At 38.8% G+C, this 19,958-nt stretch overlaps 1 long non-coding RNA gene and 1 pseudogene across 1 annotated transcript; one reads left to right on the forward strand and one right to left on the reverse strand.

Moving 5' to 3' along the window:
• LOC141543986 (dnaJ homolog subfamily A member 1-like) overlaps positions 1 to 19,958 on the reverse strand; it is a 231,113-nt pseudogene that overhangs the window by 190,541 nt on the left and 20,614 nt on the right.
• On the forward strand, positions 14,476 to 16,799 carry LOC141544630 (uncharacterized). Its single transcript, XR_012482720.1, has 2 exons — positions 14,476 to 15,026; positions 15,734 to 16,799. It is a non-coding gene; the product is annotated as an uncharacterized LOC141544630 (long non-coding RNA).

A 19,958-nucleotide genomic window follows, 5' to 3' on the forward strand; every position in this document is an offset into this window, starting at 1 on the left:
TAGATTTTTAGTTTTGGGGTAGATTTTTGCCATAGGACTCCCCCTAGTCAATGGGAGAAAAGGTTAAAAGGGAGTGGGAACTTTTGCATTAGAGTCTATATAATCCTTTTGCTGGAACTCTATCTTTCCAGAAATCAGCAGGAGTCAGGATCACTAAATGTCTTTATTCTAGATCTTTTCCGTCACCTCCAACGCCAGGTCACGAGTGCAAGTGAGCTTGAGTTCCACCACCCAAGTTTCTCTTACTCCTCCCACACAAGTCACTTCCCTCTCTTTGTCTCACCAATCAAGTCAGCACATAACAGCTGGGGAGGGTCAACCTTAAACAAGTTAATAGGGAACCGTCCAATTGGCAATTAGTCTCACGTGCTTCATCATCCAAGTGCATTGCTCAGTTCTAGCCCTTTACATTTCCTGCTTTCTTTTGTTTTAGACCACAGGTGGTCGCACCATCCCTGACTTTTCAGGGAGATGAGAACCCCAAAAAGGAGGTGATCACGCCCCCCCTGACTTCTCAGGAGGGGAGATGAAAGCACTAAAAAGGAGATAATCACGCCCTCCCTGACATCTCAGGAAGGGAGATGAGAAGCACCAAAGAGAAGTGGGGATTTGCTAGCGGGTTTCTGGATTGAAGGGCCTTATTAGAGACAAGTATGCACAAACCCATCAGCATGGGAGTTATTACACAAGCACATAGCAATAACGCAGAGGCTATTAGTGGTGACTCTCCCCACAGTCAGTGCAGACTCGATGTGGTGTAACAAACAGGAATTGTACATGCAAGTAGTGATATAACAAACAATATAAATCAACATGGTATTGTAAGAGATTTCCAGAAGTCCTAGAAGGAGGGTATGTAAACACCAGACACACATACCCCTTCTTCAGCAACCAAGAGATAGTCCAAAACCAATCTATTGTCCATTGCTTCACTGTTAGGGAATCCAATGATCCCCACAAGTTTTTGAAGTCCCACATCAGTCTTTTTATATGTTAGGGAATCCAATGATCCCCACAAGATTTTGAAGTCCAGCAACAGTCTTATGATGCCTCAGAGAATCCAATGATTCCTGAGGACTTTCAGTCCTACAATAGTCTTATGATGTCTCAGAGAATCCAATGATTCCTGAGGACTTTCAGTCCTACAATAGTCTTATGATGTCTCAGAGAATCCAATGATTCCTGAGGATTTCAGTCCTACAATAGTCTTATGATGTCTCAGAGAATCCAATGATTCCTGAGACTTTCAAGTCCTACAATAGTCTTATGATGTCTCAGAGAATCCAATGATTCCTGAGGATTTTCAAGTCCAACAGTTTTTGATGTCCATGGGTCAAATGCCATAACTGCCAGGTTCTTTCAGTGGTGGGCACAGTCAGCAACGGAACCACCCGATGTTTCTTGGGCCTTCTCCTTCGTTTCAAGGGTCTGCTCTGTCTCTCTCCGATGGACAAGGCGAATACGGCTCGTTGGCACCCATCTGATTCCTTCTCCTTCTGTGGAGATACAAGCAAACCCTCTCCCCCAAGCAGTTAACCTATCTGGTCCCTTCCATTCACCACTTTCTGGGTCTCTCCACATCACTTGGTGATTATCTAAAGACAGTGGAGCTGCTCACACTGGACACTGCCCTTCCGGTGAGTTATAAAACCTGTCTGCTGGAGCCAGTGCATCTTTGTCAAAAATTAAAAAATTAATGGTATAGAGAACTAAATTTAGAAGTTCTCTAGGGTTACCCGTGGCTCCCCCTTTCTTTTGTTTTTGGAGGAGTGTCTTAATATCTCTGTTTCTTCTCTCTACTATTGCCTGCCCTTGAGGATTAAAGGGTATGCCTGTGGTGTGTAAAATCTTATACTGTGCACAAAAGTGTGTAAAATGTTTAGATGTATATGCAGGTCCATTGTCTGTTTTTATTGCTTGTGGCACACCCATAATTGCAAATGCTTGTATAAGGAATTCAGTTACCACTCGGGCTGTCTCTTTTGCTGCTGGCATTGCAAATGTGAATCCTGAAAAGGTGTCTACCACGACATGGATAAAAGATAGACGACCAAAAGATTTATAATGGGTCACATCCATTTGCCAAATTTCATTAGGTCTCAAACCACGAGGGTTCTTCCCTGGAGGGAGTGTAGGAGCATGGAAAGGAAGGCAAGCTGTACAGGCTTTTACTATGCTCCTAGCTTCTTCTCTTGTTATTCCAAACTGCAAACGTAAAGCTCGGGCAGCCTGATGATATTTAGAATGAGACTCTTGTGCTTCTTGAAATAAAGGAGTACTGGCCAGCATGGTTAGAAGGCTATCTGCCTTTGAATTACCATCAAAAATAGGACCTGGAAATCCACTATGGGAATGGACATGCAAAATATAAATCTTACCTGGATGCTTTCTCACTTGCTCTTGAAGCTCTTTAAAGAGCTGATATATATTGGAGGCTACAAATTTTATTTGGGCTGTGGCAATTCTTTGTACCACACCTACTGAATAGACCGAATCAGATATTATATTTATGTCTCCCGGATAATAAGCAAGAGCTAGAATGATTGCATACAATTCATTCTGCTGAGTGGACTGAAAAGGAGTTCTGATTACTTTCTTTATAGTTAAGTCACGAGAATACACAGTGCAAATATTATGTTTGGATGCATCTGTAAAGATAGTTGGTCCTTTAAGAGGAACTTTAGAAACCTTTTCTTCAAGAATCCATTGCCAATTATGTAGCAGTCTGGTTATCTTTAATGGAGACCCGTGTGCAAAATTTGGAGCCATGGTTAATAAAATTTGCCACTCTGGGATGGTTTCGCAGCACACATTAACTTGTGCATTAGTATAAAAGATATATATCTTGTCAGGTCTTGTCCCAGATAATTGTACTGCTCGTTTAATGGCCTTTAATAAAATTCTAGCCACAAGCACTGGGTAAGGACTAAGGCTTTGTTCTGGTTGTGCTGGGAGGTTCACCCACTCTATCACACTGTCTCCTTGATGAAGGACTGCTGTGGGGGCCTCTTGTGTAGCAAAAACTGATATTTCCAAGGGTTTTTGAGTGACTCTTTCAACCACATTGGATAAAGCCAGTTCAACTTGTCTCAAAGCCTCTTGAGCTTCTTTTGTAAGCTGGCGTGGTGAATTTAAAGCACTGTCTCCCCTTAAAATGTCATATAATGGTTGCAATTGACAGGTAGTCAAGCCTAGCACGGGACGCATCTCCTATCAATTTCTGGAAGTCATTTAAGGTGTTTAGCTTCTCTGTTCTTAAGGAGAGTTTTTGTACTGTAAGCACCTTAGGATATACTTCATATCCTAAATATTGAAAAGGAGCATGTCTTTGAATCTTTTCTGAAGCTATGTGCAATTTATAATTCCTTAGTGTTTCTATGTTTTTTTGTAGACATGCTTCTAACATTTGTTCCTCAGGTGCACATCCCAATATATCATCCATGTAATGTAATAACATTACTTTTGGAAATGCTTTTCTTACTGGACTAAGAGCAGCAGCAACATACATTTGACACATAGTAGGGCTGTTTTTCATTCCCTGTGGCAAAACTGTCCATTCATATCTTTTATAAGGCTCAGCTAAATTAACACTGGGCACTGAAAAGGCAAATCTTTTCATATCCTCCTTATCTAGGGGGATAGAATAGAAACAATCCTTAATGTCTATAACCCACAGAGGCCATTCTCTAGGCAACTGAGTAGGAGATGGAAGTCCAGGTTGAAGAGTTCCCATAGTTTCCATCTGTTCATTTACCTTTCTTAAATCAGTCAACATTCTCCATTTTCCAGATTTCTTTTTTACAACAAATACTGGGGAATTCCAAGGACTTAGAGAAGGTTGTAAGTGTCCTTGATCAAGTTGTTCCTGTACTATATCTAGTAAGGCCTGAATTTTATTGTTATCTAAGGGCCACTGTTCTATCCACACTGGTGTATCAGTTTTCCACTGGATAGGAACAGGTGAAAGTGTTGGCAGGCCTTCAACAGCAGCCCTGCCTAAAAAACCGAAGTACTCATTTTTAACCCTAATTGTTGTAAACTGTCTCTTCCCCACAGATTGATGGGGATTTTTTCAACTATAAAAGGAGTAAAAACTCCTGTTTCACCTTCAAATACCCATCTTAAAGGGGTAGCACTAACTTCAGCTGCTATTGATCCTCCTACCCCAGACATGTAGGTGTCTGCCTTAGTCCTTCGCCAGTGATTGGGCCAGTTGGCACCTCTAATGACTGTGCGATCTGCACCTGTGTCCACCAGTCCTTCTAATGCTATGCCATTTATATAGATGGTGAGCATAGGTCGGTCAGCTGTCACAGCTGCTGTCCAGTATATTCCTGGGTTTTTCTGCTTGGAGTCCGAACATGGGTGACTGTCACCAGGTTGCTTATTAGGAGTCTGTATCAATAAACCCGATGCTACTACTTCCCCTGGTTGATAAGTCACACATTGTCTCCCTGTGTTAGTGACTGGGATATTATCTACACATTCCCCAGTTTCCCACATCAGTGTATGAATGAACACTGTCTTGTAAGTACTCTCAGGAGGTGAAATGGTCAAGCCTACTGTGCCTGGAGGCAAGGGATCCATAGGTTGGAGAGGAACAGATTTCACCTCTCCAGGGGGTATCTCAATTGTCCCAGCTGCATACAACTCTATCCTCCCTAATTGTAGTCCCTTTCTCCCATCATGTTGCTTCCTGGCTGACTGATTGTGTAATCCCTTTCTCCCCTCAGATGGCTTCCTGGCTGATTGGTCATGTCTGGGTATTGGACTTGCAGGCACTCTATGGGTGTGGCATCAGCTGCCATCATGCCCCAAGTGCTTTTTGCTTGGGGCCCTGGAGCTGGGCCCCTCATCCCGTTTCCCTGAATCAGTCTACACTCTGAGGCCCAATGGAGTCCTCTGTTGCATTTTGGACATGGGGTTTTGGGTCTTGTTCTCCCAGCCTGTCTTCTCACTCTGTCTCTATGCCAACATTGAGCTTTCAAATGGCCTACTTTACCGCATTGAAAGCATTGACGAGTCTCTCTGGAAACCCCTTGCCAAAAGGTATCCTGTCTCCCCATGTTGGGATCTTGGGAAGTCTGCATCATAGCCTGGCTATAAAAGGTATTTATGCCCGTTGTGGTACAGCGTCTTATGATCTCCTCTAAAGGAGCATCCTTACGTAGTCCTAGTATAATCCTTCTACAAACCTCATTGGCATTGTCTCTAGCAAGTTGCCTTACCAAAGTGTCTGTTACTTCATTTTCACCATTAGCCTGTATGACAGCTGTCTGCAAACGTGCCACAAAATCAGCAAAAGGTTCATTTGGTCCCTGTACAATTTTTGTGTAGGTCTCACCCTTGTAGTTTTTACTGGGGAGAGAAGCCCATGCTTTGATAGCAGCAGCAGAAATTTGCTCAAATGCTGTTATGGAGTAATTAATCTGTACCGAAGCGTCTGCATAAGAACCTATACCTATTAGTAGGTCATAGGTGATGGAAGTATTAGCTGCACTTTGACTATTTTGTTGGGCTTGAATTCTACAGAGCTCAGTAAATTCAGAAAACCACAACAAATTTTGTCCAGGTTCTAAGCACACTTTTGCAATGACTTTCCAGTCACTAGGGGTTAAGGTTTCATAAGCCAAATTGTGTATTAACATCTTAACATAATCTGATGTAGCCCCAAAGACAGTGCAAGATTTTTTCAGGTTTTTAAGGACATCCATATTAAAAGGAGCATATCTTCTACTCTCTTGACCTGCAGAATTATGCTGTTGAATCACGGGAAAAATTTGAAGTTTGAAATCATTATCTACTTCTTTTCCATTTTCAATTGCTTCAATAAGCCCTCTTTCTAATCTAGTTACAGGAGTGGGCAGTTGTTGGGAGGGGGGGCTCTGTGTGGGAGGAGGGGGGGCGCTGATGATGTCAGCGCCCCTCCCACTACTCCTCCTCCCTCCATCCCTGAAGGTGGAGTGGATGTGGGCTGATCAATAATCTGCTCTCTAGGTGGGGTTGAAATTTCTTCCGGACAATCAGAGTCTACACACTCAGATTCCTCATTCAAATCCCCTTGCCCTCTGGCAATGTCCTGAGTTTGCCTATCTTCTATCTTTTGTTCCTCATGCTTCCTTCTCTGTGCCTTTTTAGAACTCTTCCTTCTTCTAAACTCTTCTTGATAGCTTAAGTCTAATAGAATCAAGTTGTATAGATAAAATACCTCTGGGAAAATTTGACAATTCCCATTTTTTGAGTAAAATTCTTTCATTTCAAGTCCCACTAGCTTCCATTTATCTATACGTAGTTTTTCTTCATTTAAGAACCAAGGGGACGTGCGAATCAATGAGTGTAAGAGATTATTCATTTGTGGGATGGGAACAAGTAAACTTTTCTCATCAATTATCTTAATTATATCCTCTATAGCATTGCTAGATGAGGCAGGAGCTGGGGTTGGAGCAGGGTCAGCTGAGGCCCAGGATTTACCTAACATCTGCCCCATCTCAGTTACTAGAGATTGATGATTTAGTCCTTAACAAGGTAAGTTCCTTATTTCTATTAGAATACTCACCTAATCTCCTGGTCACAGGAGGACTTCGGTGGAAGTAGGGTGCCAGCCACACGTTGGATGCCAAATGCTGGAACTCTATCTTTCCAGAAATCAGCAGGAGTCAGGATCACTAAATGTCTTTATTCTAGATCTTTTCCGTCACCTCCAACGCCAGGTCACGAGTGCAAGTGAGCTTGAGTTCCACCACCCAAGTTTCTCTTACTCCTCCCACACAAGTCACTTCCCTCTCTTTGTCTCACCAATCAAGTCAGCACATAACAGCTGGGGAGGGTCAACCTTAAACAAGTTAATAGGGAACCGTCCAATTGGCAATTAGTCTCACGTGCTTCATCATCCAAGTGCATTGCTCAGTTCTAGCCCTTTACATCCTTTGTTGGACGTTTGTGCTTTGAATTCTTCTACTGATGATACCTCATCTGTTGACAGTTGCCTTTTCTTGTGAGATACCAATAAATCATTTTTTGGCTTTTGCTTTGAGAGTCTCTGATTTTAATTTGGGTAAAAGTTGCTGTCCCATACAGTTTCCATCTCTCCTCCTCTTCCCATGAAAACTATTCCCTTGGCACTAGCTCACAACTGCTGCTATAATTATAATCACACTGGCACAAGCATTTGCTTTCATTTTATTTGCAGATGATTGTGCACTCAATGTAATCTTGGAAGCTGAGATGCAACAAACTATGGATCAATTCTCTGATGCTTCTACTAAATTTTGGCCTAACAATTAACAGCAAGAAAACACAGTTGCTCCATTAGACAGCACCAGACCCATCTATATGTGGATACACTGACAATAAATAGAGAAGTTTTTAATAGTGTGGATAAATTCATTTATCTTGGCACTACATTTTCCAGGGATGTACACGTTGATTATGAAGTTGACATAGTCTTTATCAGAGCTAGCTCAATGCTTGAGAGGCTCTGCAGGAAAGCTTGGGATTTGAGGACTATTAAACTGACTGACACACTGAAGAACTAGAGAGGTGTTGTGGTGGCCTCATTGTTGTTATGTCTGTGTAACTTGGCCAGCATTCCAAGAATTCAGGAAACTGAATCACTACCATTTGCATTGTCTTAGGAAGATTCTGAAACTCTTACCTGGTAGGATAAAATACCAGACACTGAGGTCCTTTCTTGAACTAAACTGCCAAGCATTCATACGCTAATGCAGAGCATATAAATCTACTGCATTGACCACACTGTTCTGAATGTCTTACATACATTTGCCAAAAAGATTCTTTTATGGGGAACTCACACAGGGCAAGTACTCACAAGATGGTCCAAAAAAAGCAATACAGAGACACTCTCAATGTTTCTCTTAAGAACTTTCAAGTTTTCTATATGGCTATATGGAAGACATTGGCACAGAACACCAAGTACAGCATGCCATCATCAGAGTGTGTGCTGTGGTCTATAAGCAAAGCAGAATTGAATTCACTCAGAGGAAGCAAGAGATAAACAAAGTTAGAGAAACCATCTCAAATATGCATTAGGACAACTTGTGTCTGACCTGTGGCACAGGATTCCAAGGTCTTATGGATCTGATCAGTCACAATCAGATGTTCTGACTTGATAATAACATAGTAATGTCATTTTAGTCCTCTTTGAAAATGAAGGACAACCACCATTATCTCTAGCACCATACAATATTCTCAAAGTCAGGGCTAGAGGAAAGAAATGTAAAAGAAAATCAAAGGAAATTTTGTGGACCTTGATGAAATCTAGCTAGTTGTGCTTATGATAGATTTTATATGAGAAGACACCCACTCACTTTACAGGAGTCCTCTGTGGAGAATCTCTCCAATAATTATCATCATCATGGGTAACATTTATATAGTGCTTATTACATGCAAGACCTGTGCTAAACCCTTTGTGAATGTTATCTCACTTGATCCTCATAACAGTGCTATTATTCTCCCCATCTCATAGCTGAGAAAAATGAAGCATTTAGAAGGTAAACATCTTGTCCAGGATCATATACATAGGAAACATCTGAGGCTGGGCTTGAATTAAAGTCTTTCAAACTCTATGTCTTATTTTAAATGTACTGAGCCCCCTAGTTGCCCTCCAAAGTAAAGGGATCCAAAATTACACCAGTCCCCACATCAGGGGCAATAGTTAACCCCTTGGCACAAGCCAAAAAGAATCTTAACCTTCACTACCTTTTCCCCTTCATCTACCTTCATCCTTTTCCCAAGGTTCAATTTTGGGAGAAGTCTGACATTCAAATAGCAGAAGAAATCAATGAAATTGCAATGAAATTAGAACATCCATTGCCTCCTTCCCTTCCTTTCTACTCACTCCCACCCTTCTTCCAAGGAAAAATGCCTATTTATGCTAGTGTTGTTTTGGGGAATCTAGGTTTTTCCCAAAGGAGAGAAATTAAAAATGCTATCACATATCTTAGATGAAAGGACAGTTTACTTTTTCCCCCAAAGAAAATAATGATTAGCATAAAAGAATTAGAGTGTCCATTAAAAGAAAAACTTAAATAGGACTTGAAAATTCAACTTGTAGCCAAGTTGTAATTTGTTATTATCTTCCAAGAGGTTGAAATAATAATTCGTTTGACATTGTTCAAATTTATGATTTCACATTTTTCATAACCAAGTTTCAAAAACACTGTGTGTGTGTGTGTGTGTGTTTACAAACAGATATTTCCAATGGATCCTCTTTCTCAAATGACAAATCTTCATCTTGTTTAGACTGCTGCTACCACCACCACAATTGCCCAATTCAGTAAAGAACTACAGCCATAGTTTTAGTGTCTTTCCAAAGCCTCATGACTTTCTGAAATTTGCAAAGTCTTCTGGGCTCATCTTTCTTGAAGTTTTGACTCAGTCACTATTATTAGTGTATATAGAGGACTCTATATACATAGGATATGCTTTATATACTCTATAGTCTTAGGATGCGTTTAAACCTTTCAAGTAAAAGTGACATATCTTTTCTCCACTGAACTATAGTGTATATAGAGGACTCTATATACATAGTATATGCTTTATATACTCTACAGTCTTAGGATGCGTTTAAACCTTTCAACTAAAAGTGACATATCTTTTCTCCACTGAACTACTGTAACCCTCTTCTCCCTTCTGCTCCTCCATAAATTACAGCATGAATAAGACAATTTAAATGCTGGATAGGATGGGCTTGAACCCAGGACTGCCTGATTCAGAACAGTTCTCCTCTCCATGGGACAGGCTCTCTGTCCCGTACAAATCTTTCCCCAACACTTATGAAGGCAATAAAGAGGAAGGAAGCATCAAAAAAGGAATCTAGGACTTCCGGCCAAGATGGCGGTGTGGAGGCAGACAGCTGCTTGAGCTCTGCCTTTACTCGCAGAACTTACTTCATGACAAGCCTCAGAGTTAATGCTTGAAAAGAAAAGAAACCCAAAAATAATCACCAAGAGACCACATCCTTGAAATTCGCCAGAGAAGGTCTGTGTTTGCTCGGGGGAGGGTTGAACAGACTGGGCACAGACTAGAGGGCAGGCAAGCCAGAGTGAGACAGGTAGCTCACACAGCTCAGACGGGAGGGGGGTGGGATACGATCTCTGCCGTTTCTGGGAAAAGGATTTTACCCCACTGTGGATACTCCGTCTTGGCAGCAAGCCAGGAGCAGCAGAGAGGGTGTAAACACCGGAGGTGAGGATTAAAACCCCAGAAAGCTAGTATCTCTCAGAACCCGGCCACCCCCAATCCCCACCTGGAGTGACTCAGCTCATTCTCAGAGCCTCAGAGTGTTCTCAGAGCCTCAGAGCACAGACTCAGCGCAGCCATGGCTGTTCTGTTAGTGGCTCTCTGCTGCCCTACACCCAGTCTGTAGAGGAAGCCCATTAAAACCATCCAGCTCCATCCCCCCCAAAACAGACCAATTGTTTCTCTTGTCAGTTGTTTTCTTCCATTCTGCTCTTGACAAAATGAACAAAAAATTCAAAAGGGCTCTAAACATTGACAACTTCTGTATGGAGAGAGAGCAGACTTCAAATACTGAGGAGACTAAAAACAGACTGTCCCCAGAGGAATCCCCTAAGGGGGATATGATCTGCTCCTCAATACAAAAGAATCTCATAGAAGATATCAAAAAGGCTCTCACAAGAGAGCTAGAAGAAAAATGAGAAAAGGAAAGGGAAGCTTGGCAAGAGAACCTGGAGAAGTCATTCCATGAATTTAAAGACAGAGTGGATAAAGAAAACATATCATTGAAAAATAAAATCAGTGAATTAGAAAAGGCAAACAACTCCAAGGAAAACAGGATTAGTGAGCTGGATAAAGAAATCAGCTCTCTAAAAAATAAAAAATTCCATAGAAGATAAAAACACAATTGGACAATTACAAAATGATATAAAAAAAGCAAATGAAGAAAATACATCATTGAAAATTAGATTCGAACAAGTAGAAATGAATGACTCAAGGAGAAACCAAGATATAGTCAAGCAAAACCAGAGAAATGAAGCAATTGAAAGGAATGTCAAGTACCTTATTAGAAAGACAACAGACCTAGAAAACAGATCCAGGAGAGATAATTTGAGAATAATCGGACTCCCTGAAAAATGTGAGGGAAAAAAAAGACCTTGGACACTATTTTCCAGGAAATTATCAAAGAGAACTGCCCAGACGTTTTGGAAATAGAGGGTAAAATAGTCATTGAAAAAATTAATCAATCACCTACTGAAAGGGACCCTAAAATCAAAACGCTAAGAAATGTAGTGGCCAAGTTCAAGAACCATCAGACAAAGGAAAAAATATTGGAAGCTGCTAGAAAAAATCAATTCAGATATGGAGGAGTCACAATAAGGATAACCCCGGATCTAGCAGCGTCCACATTAAAAGAACGAAGGGCGTGGAATATGATATTTCTACAGGCTAAGGAACTTGGTATGCAGCCAAGAATAACTTACCCAACAAGAATGAGCATCGTTTTCCAGGGAAGAAGATGGACATTTAACGAAATAAATGAATTACATCTATTCTTGATGAAAAAACCAGACCTACATAAAAAAGTTTGATCTTCAAATACAGAACTCAAGAGATAGAAATCTTCTAAAAAGGTAAAAATAAATTGTGAGAACTATACTTCTGCCAAAAAAAATGTAAAGAACATATGTACAATTTGTCTTAGAAACTAGAGGTGGAAAGGAAATTATATCATAAAAAAGTGTAAAGTGGTGGTACTACATCTCATGAAGAGGTAAAGGTAACCTATTATATCAGAGAGAAAGAAAGGAGGGAGATGAACATAGTGTGTATCAATAGACATATTCGATTTATGGTGAAACTTCTTCCACTTCATTGAAAAGTGAAAGGGAAGGAGTAAGCTAAGGGGAAGGGAATACAGAAATTGTGAGGAAAAGGGGTAAAATAAGAGGAGGAACTTTAAGGTGGGGGAGGGATCCTAAAAAGGGAGGGCTGTGAAAAGCAAGTGGTGTTCACAAGTTTAATACTGGGTAGGGGGGTAAAAGGGAAGGAAAGGGGAAAAGCATAAGTAGGGCTTAATAAGATGGCAAGCAATATAGAATTAGTCATTCTAACCATAAATGTGAATGGGATAAACTCTCTCATAAAGAGGAAGCAGTTAGCAGACTGGATTAAAAGTCAGAATCCTACTATATGTTGTTTACAGGAAACACACCTGAAACAGGGTGAGACATTCAAACTAAAAGTAAAAGGGTGGAGCAGAATCTATTATTCTTCAGGCAAAACCAAAAAAGCAGGAGTAGCCATCCTCATCTCAGATCAAGCAAAAACAAAAATTGATATAATTAAAAGAGATAAGGAAGGGCATTATATCCTGCTAAAGGGTAGCATCAATAATGAAGCAGTATCAATATTAAACATATATGCACCAAGTGGTGCAGCATCTAAATCCTTAAAAGAGAAATTAAGAGAGCTGCAAGAAGAAATAGATAGCAAAACTATAATAGTTAGAGATCTCAACCTTGCACTCTCAGAATTAGATAAATCAAACAACAAAATAAATAAGAAAGAAGTCAAAGAGGTAAATAGAATACTAGAAAAGTTTGATATGATAGATCTTTGGTGAAAGCTAAATGGAGGCAGTTCATGGAACCTATACAGAAATTGATCATATACTAGGGCATAAAAACCTCAAAATTAAATGCAGTAAGGTAGAAATAGTAAATGCATCCTTTTCAGACCACAATGCAATCAAAATTACATTTAATAAAAAGCCAGAGGAAAATAGACCAAAAAATAATTGGAAACTAAATAATCTTATACTAAAGAATGATTGGGTAAAACAGCAAATCATGGACATAATTAATAACTTCACCCAAGAAAATGACAATAATGAGACATCATACCAAAATGTGTGGGGTACAGCCAAAGCAGTAATAAGGGGAAATTTTATATCTCTAGAGGCCTACTTGCATAAAATAGAGGAAGAGAGGGCCAACGAATTGGGCTTACAACTAAAATTGCTAGAAAAAGAACAAATTAAAAACCCCCAGACAAACACAAACCTTGAAATTAAAAAAATAAAAGGTGAGATTAATAAAATTGAAAGTAAAAAAGCTATTGAATTAATTAATAAAACTAAGAGTTGGTTCTATGAAAAAAGCAACAAAATAGACAGACCCTTCCTTAGTAAGCCTGATTTTAAAAAGGAAAGAGAAAAAGCAAATTGTTAGTCTTGAAAATGAAAAGGGAGAACTCACCACTATTGAAGAGGAAATTAGAACAATGGTAAGGAGTTACTTTGCTCAACTTTATGCCAATAAATTCGATAACTTAAATGAAATGGAAGAATACCTTCAAAAATATAGCTTGCCTAGATTAACAGAGGAACAAGTAAGTAGTCTAAATAGTTCCATCTCAGAAAAAGAAATAGATCAAGCTATTAACCAACTTCCTAAGCAAAAGTCCCCAGGACCAGATGGATTTACATGTGAATTCTACCAAACATTTAAAGAACAACTAACTCCAATGCTATGTAAACTATATGAAAAAATAGGGATTGAAAGAGTCCTACCAAATTCCTTCTATGACACAGACATGGTACTGATACCTAACCAGATAGATCGAAAACTGAGAAAGAAAACTATAGACCAATTTCCTTAATGAATATTGATGCTTAAATCTTAAATAAGATATTAGCAAAAAGGAGGAATACAGAGAGTCTTGGAGAGACTTACATCAACTGATGCTAAGTGAAACGTGCAGAACTAGGAGATCATTATACACTTCAACAATGATACTGTATGAGGATGTATTCTGATGGAAGTGGATATCTTCAACATAGAGAAGAGCTAATCCAATTCCAATTGATCAATGATGGACAGAATCAGCTACATACAGAAAAAGAACACTGGGAAATCAGTTTAAACTATTAATTTTACATTCTGAATCCAATTTTTCTTGTGCAACAAGAGAACTGTATGGATCTGCACACATATATTGTATCTAGGAAAGACTTTAAAATGTTTAACATGTATATGACTACCTTCCATCTAGGGGAGGGGGTGGAGTTTGGGATGGAAAAAGTTGTAACAGAAGTGAGTGCAAGGAACAATGGTGTAACAATTACCCATGATTTTGTTCTGTCAATAAAAAGTATTATTAAAATTAAAAAATAAATAAATAAATGAATGAATAAATAAATAAATAAATAAAAGGAATCTACACTACATTTGTCTATTCCAGGCCTCCTTTTCAGTCTGGACCGCTTCTTCAATTTCACAGAACTGTTAGGGGCTGCAAGATATTTGAGAGATTATCTAATAGAATGTCTTTATTTTACAGCAGAAGAAACCGAGACTCACAAAGGAAATGCTGAATCCATCAAAGTAAGCAACAGAGCAGTTCCCAAGATTCGAACGAAAGACCTAGAGCTTTGGACTCCTGGAGCTGAGAGCTAACGGACGCACCCACCTGTCAGTGATTTTCCCCCTTATCGCATCCATCTGAAGCACGGTCCTGAGAAACACAGCCGCAGTTCAGTTTCCCTCCTGCCATTGCTAGGATTGCAGGCGGCTCTAGGGCTAAATCGGTTAAAACTGTTGTGGGCTCGTAAGTCTCTAAACCTCCGGCCTCCTGTTACTTGTGATTTACCTGTTTATTCCCCCTTTAATTTTCCTTCCTAGCAGGCTGAGGGAACCAAGAGGGGACTTACCCGCCAGTTCTCTCAACCAGCCCTCTCCCCTGGCTTCATTCAACTTGTGTCCAGGATGAAGAAGATTTTCCACCTCAGCAAGAAGGGGCAATTTCGCCCCTTCATCAAACAGCCTTGTTACTTGGGGTCCAAACTAAAAGTGCAATAAAAAATAAAGATAAAGTATGAAAAGTGTTGTATGAACGAACCACAAGATACTAGGTATGTATCACAGAAGGATACCTGGTCTGGAGCAAGGACCTCGGGAACATCCACAAAGCTGCATTGCTCGGGGATGTGGCGAAGGTGCAGCAGTCCCCTGCTCAGAAAGCACAACGTGAATGATCTGAATAAGGTGAAGGGGTAAGAGCAAATGTTTGGAGAGGGGTGGAGAAGGGAAGACCCACAGTGGAGGAGCCAAAGACACTCCCCATCCTTCCATGTGAGTCCTTGCCCCCCACCACCATTAACCCTCCGAAAAGAAATCCCTCTCAGCACCTGGGACAGGATCAAGGTCAGACTTTGCCTCCTAGGGATTAGATAACAAGTACTGAAAATTGGAGTCACCTGTCTTTCCTGCTTATATTTATTTATTTATTTATTCATTCATTTATTTATTTATTTATTTATTTATTTATTTATTTATTGGTAGTGACAGTACTTTATTTGGACATTTACTATAGCCAGAGTATGAGTATAGTATATCAATGCTAAGAGAATAGTGAAAAGAACAGAACATGAAATCAAAGCCACTTATTGCTTGCATGACCTGGGAAGACTTTCAGCCTCTCTGGATGTGATTTTCTCCTTATATAAAATAGGATTGGGAGAGGTCTAAAAGTGTATTTGTTTGTTAGTTTTTTAAATTAAAACTTTTTATTTTCAAAACATATGCATTGAAAAATTTTCAACATTGACCCTTGCATTGCCTTGTGTTCCAAATTTTCCCCTCCTTTCCCCCATTCCCTCGCTTAGATGGCAATCAATCCAATATATGTTATTTATGTTAAAATATATGTTAAATCCAATATATGTAAACATATTTATACGATTATCTTGCAGCACAAGAAAAACCAGATAAAGAAAATGAGTAAGAAAACAAAATGCAAGCAAGCAACAACAAAAAGAGAATGTTAGGTTATGATCCATACTCAGTTCCCACAATCCCTTCTCGATGTAGATGGCTCGCTTCATCACAAGATCATTGGAACTGGACTCAGCATTCTCATTGTTGGAAAGTGTCATGTCCAGAACTGATCAGCATGTTGCTGCGTACAGTGAACTCCTGGTTCTGCTCATTTTACTTAGCATCAGTTCATGTAAGTCTCTACAGAGCTCTCTAAAACCAGTTTTCAAATTGTTTCTTATAAAACAATAATATCTTATAACATTGATATACCAGAACTTATTCAGCCATTCTCCAACTGAGGGACATCCACTCAGATTCCAGTTTCTTGAAAAAGGCTGCCACAAATATTTTTGCACATGTGGGTCCCTTTTTCCCTTTTAAAATCTCTTTGGGGTACAAGCCCTGCAAAAACACTGTTAGATCAAAGGGTATGCACAGTTTGATAAAATTTGAGCACAGTTCCAAATTGCTCTCCAGAATGGCTGATTCGGTTCACAATTCCACTAACATTGTGTGTGTCCCAGTTTTCCCACATCCACTCCAACATTCATCATTATCTTTTCCTATCATCTTGGCCAATCTGAGAGGTGTGTAGTGGTATCTCATAGTTGTCTTAATTTGCATTTCTCTGATCAATAGTGATTTAGAGCACCTTTTCATATGACTAGAAATGGTTTTAATTGCTTCATCTGAAAATTATTAATATCCTTTGATCATTTATCAATTGGAGAATGTCTTGAATTCTTATAAATTTGAGTCAATAATCTCTATATTGTAGAAATGAGCCCTTTATCATAATTCTTTAATGTAAAAATGTTTTCCCAATTTATTGCTTCCCTTCTAATCTTGTCTGCATTAGTTTTGTTTGTACAAAAACTTTTAAACTTAATATAATCAGAATTATGTATTTGTTGTATGTATGAGCTCCAGTACTTCTTGGGTCACAAGTTTTTTCCTTCTCAACAGATCTGAATGATAAACTATTCTATGTTCTTCTAATTTGCTTCTAATAGCACTCTTTATTGTGAAATGCCAATGACAGACCTGCTAGCACTCATAGAGACCATGAAAGCAAGAAAAGGAGAAACACCAGTGTATATGGTCAAGACATTTTATTTTCTGCTGAGCTTTCTCTCTTTTTTTTTTCCTTCTATGCATATTTCTACATTTATCTTGAGGCACAAGAAAAATCACATCAACAAGAGGAGAAAAAGAAGGAAAACAAAAAGCAAATAACAAAGAAGGTGAAAATACCAGATGGTGATTCACATTAAGTCTCCCCATTCTTCTTTTTAGATATAGATGTCTTTCTCCATCACAAATTTATGAGAATTGGTCTGAATCACCATCTTGCTGTGTACAATGTTCTCTTAGTTCTGCTCACTTCACTCAGCATTAGTTTGTGTAATTCTCTCAATGTCTTTCTAAAATCATCCTGCTGATCATTTCTTATAGAAAAATAATATTCTATAACATTCATATAGCATAACTTATTCAGTCATTCCTCAAGTAATGAACATTCACTCAATTTCCAATTGCTCTCCACGACAAAAAAGACTGCTACTAATATTTCTGCACATGTAGATCCTTTTCCCATTTTATGATCTTTTTGGTCTACAGACCCAGTAGAAACACTTTTGGATCAAAGGGTATACCCAGGTTGATAGCCCTTTGGGCATAGTTCCAAATTGCTCTCCAAAATGGTTGGATCAGTTCACAGGGAGTAGTCACTTGTTTTCTGAGAGCAGTGATAAAACACATCTAAAGTTTTCCTATGACTATTGGTAGTTACCAAATTTTTATCCATGTCTTTTCTTTCTGTCTCCTTCCTTTCTCTCCCCCTGTCTCTGTTTCTGCCTGTGTCTCTTTCTTTCTCCCCTTATGGCTTCACTATCAGTAGGAACTAAAATCAGGAAGTCAGAGACCATAGAATGAATTTCTGGTGGAGGGCTTACTTCGTAAGGGACATCCCTTCACTTATGCAGTCTCCAATTCTGTCAATTTCCCCAGGACTTTCATTTTAAGGATTCTGGAAGCTTAGAACTCAGTCTCTACATGATGAATTCCCAGGCCCAGTTTACTTTCTGTCTCCTCATACCAGCAGTCCATTTTTTTTTTTTTACTATTTTAATAGTTTTTATTTACCAGATATATGCATGGGTAATTTTACAACATTGACAATTGCCAAATCTTTTGTTCTAATTTTTCCCCTCCTTCCCTTCCCCCCAGATGTCAATACATGTTAAATATGTTAGAGTATAAATTAAATCCAATATATGTATACATGTCCAAACAGTTGTTTTGCTGTACAAAAAGATTTGTACGGGTTTTGAAATAGTGTACATTTAGCCTCTGAAGGCAATCAAAAATGCAAACGAACAAAATTAGAGGGATTGAGAATTCTATGTAGTGGTTCCTAATCATCTCCTAGAGTTCTTTTGTTGGATATAGCTGGTTCAGGTCATTACTGCTCTATTGGAATTGATTTGGTTCATCTCATTGTTGAAAATGGCCACATCCATCAGAATTGATCATCATGTAGTATTGTTTTTGAAGTATACAAGTATCTCCTGGTCCTGCTCATTTCATTCAGCATCAGTTCATGTAAATCTCTCCAGGTCTTTCTGAAATCATCCTGTTGGTCACTTTTGACAGAACAATAATATTCCATAATATTAATATACCACACTTTATTCAGCCATTCTCCAATTGAGGGGCATTCATGTACTTTCCAATTTCTGGCAACCAAAAAGCGTGCTGCCACAAACATTCTTGCACATACAGGTCCCTTTCCCTTCTTTAAGATCTCTTTGGGATATAAGCCCAGTAGTAACACTGCTGGGTCAAAGGGGATGCAGAGTTTGATAACTTTTTGAGCATAGTTCCCAATTGCTCTCCAGAATGGCTGGATGTATTCACAATTCCACCATCAATGTACCAGTTTCCCAGTTTTCCCACATCCCCTCCAACAATTCACCATTTCCTTTCCCTGTCATTCTATCCATTCTGACAAATGTGTAGTGGTATCTCAGGGGGTTTCAGGGCCAGATTAATTTGCATTTCTCTGATTAATAATGACTTGGAGCATCTTTTCATATGACTAGAAATAGTTTCAATTTCTTCATCTGAGAATTGTCTGTTCATATCTTTTGACCATTTATCAATTGGAGGTTGGCTTGATTTCTTATAAATTAGAGTCAGTTCTCTTATGTATTTTAGAAATGAGGCCTTTTTGGAAATGAGGCCTTTATTATCAGAACCTTTGATTTTAAAAATGTTTTCCCAGTTTGTTTCCCTTCTAATCTTGTCTGCTTTAGTTGTACAAAGGCTTTTTAATTTGATATAAAAATTTTTATATTTTTTGATCAATACTGATTCTAGTTCTTCTTTGGTCACAAATTTTGGTCCTCTTCCACAGGTCTAACAGGTAAACTATCCTATGTTCTTCTAATTTATTTATAATTTCATTCTTTATGCCTAGGTCATGAACCCATTTTGATCTTATCTTGGTGTACTGTGTTATGTGTTCCTCAATGCCTAGTTTCTGCCATACTAGTTTCCAATTTTCCCAGAAAGTTTGTCAAACTGTGAATTCTTATCCCAGAAGCTGGGGTCTTTGGGTTTGTCAAACACCAGATTATTAAAGTTATTGACTAGTTTGTCCTGTGAACCTAACCTATTCCACTGATCAACTAGTCTTTTCTTTAGCCAATACCAAATGCCTCTGCTTTATAATACAGTTTTAGATCTGGCACAGCTAGGCCACCTTCATTTGATTTTTTTTTTCATTACTTCTCTTGAAAATCTTGACCTTTTGTTTTTCCAGATGAATTTTGTTGTTATTTTTTCTAGGTCATTAAAATTGTTTTAACTACTAAATACTTTATTTTTTAAATAAATTTTACCTTTTTTATCTAATAAATTAGTCCAGGCAATATTGGCATCTTTATTATATTTGCTCAACCTATCCAAGAACATTTAATATTTTTCTAATTGGTTAGATCTGACTTTATTTGGATGGAAAGTGTTTTGTAGATTTTGAGCCTTCTCTTAAGCTCTAAAACCACAAAGTTGCTAAGGAAACAAAAGGAAAACAAAAAGTAGATAAATTAATCAGAGTATGAAGGGACTGTCAACTTAGGGTTCAAAGAGAAACTT

The sequence above is a fragment of the Sminthopsis crassicaudata genome, chromosome 5, assembly GCF_048593235.1.
Source record: "Sminthopsis crassicaudata isolate SCR6 chromosome 5, ASM4859323v1, whole genome shotgun sequence".
Classification (NCBI taxonomy): Eukaryota; Metazoa; Chordata; class Mammalia; order Dasyuromorphia; family Dasyuridae; genus Sminthopsis; species Sminthopsis crassicaudata.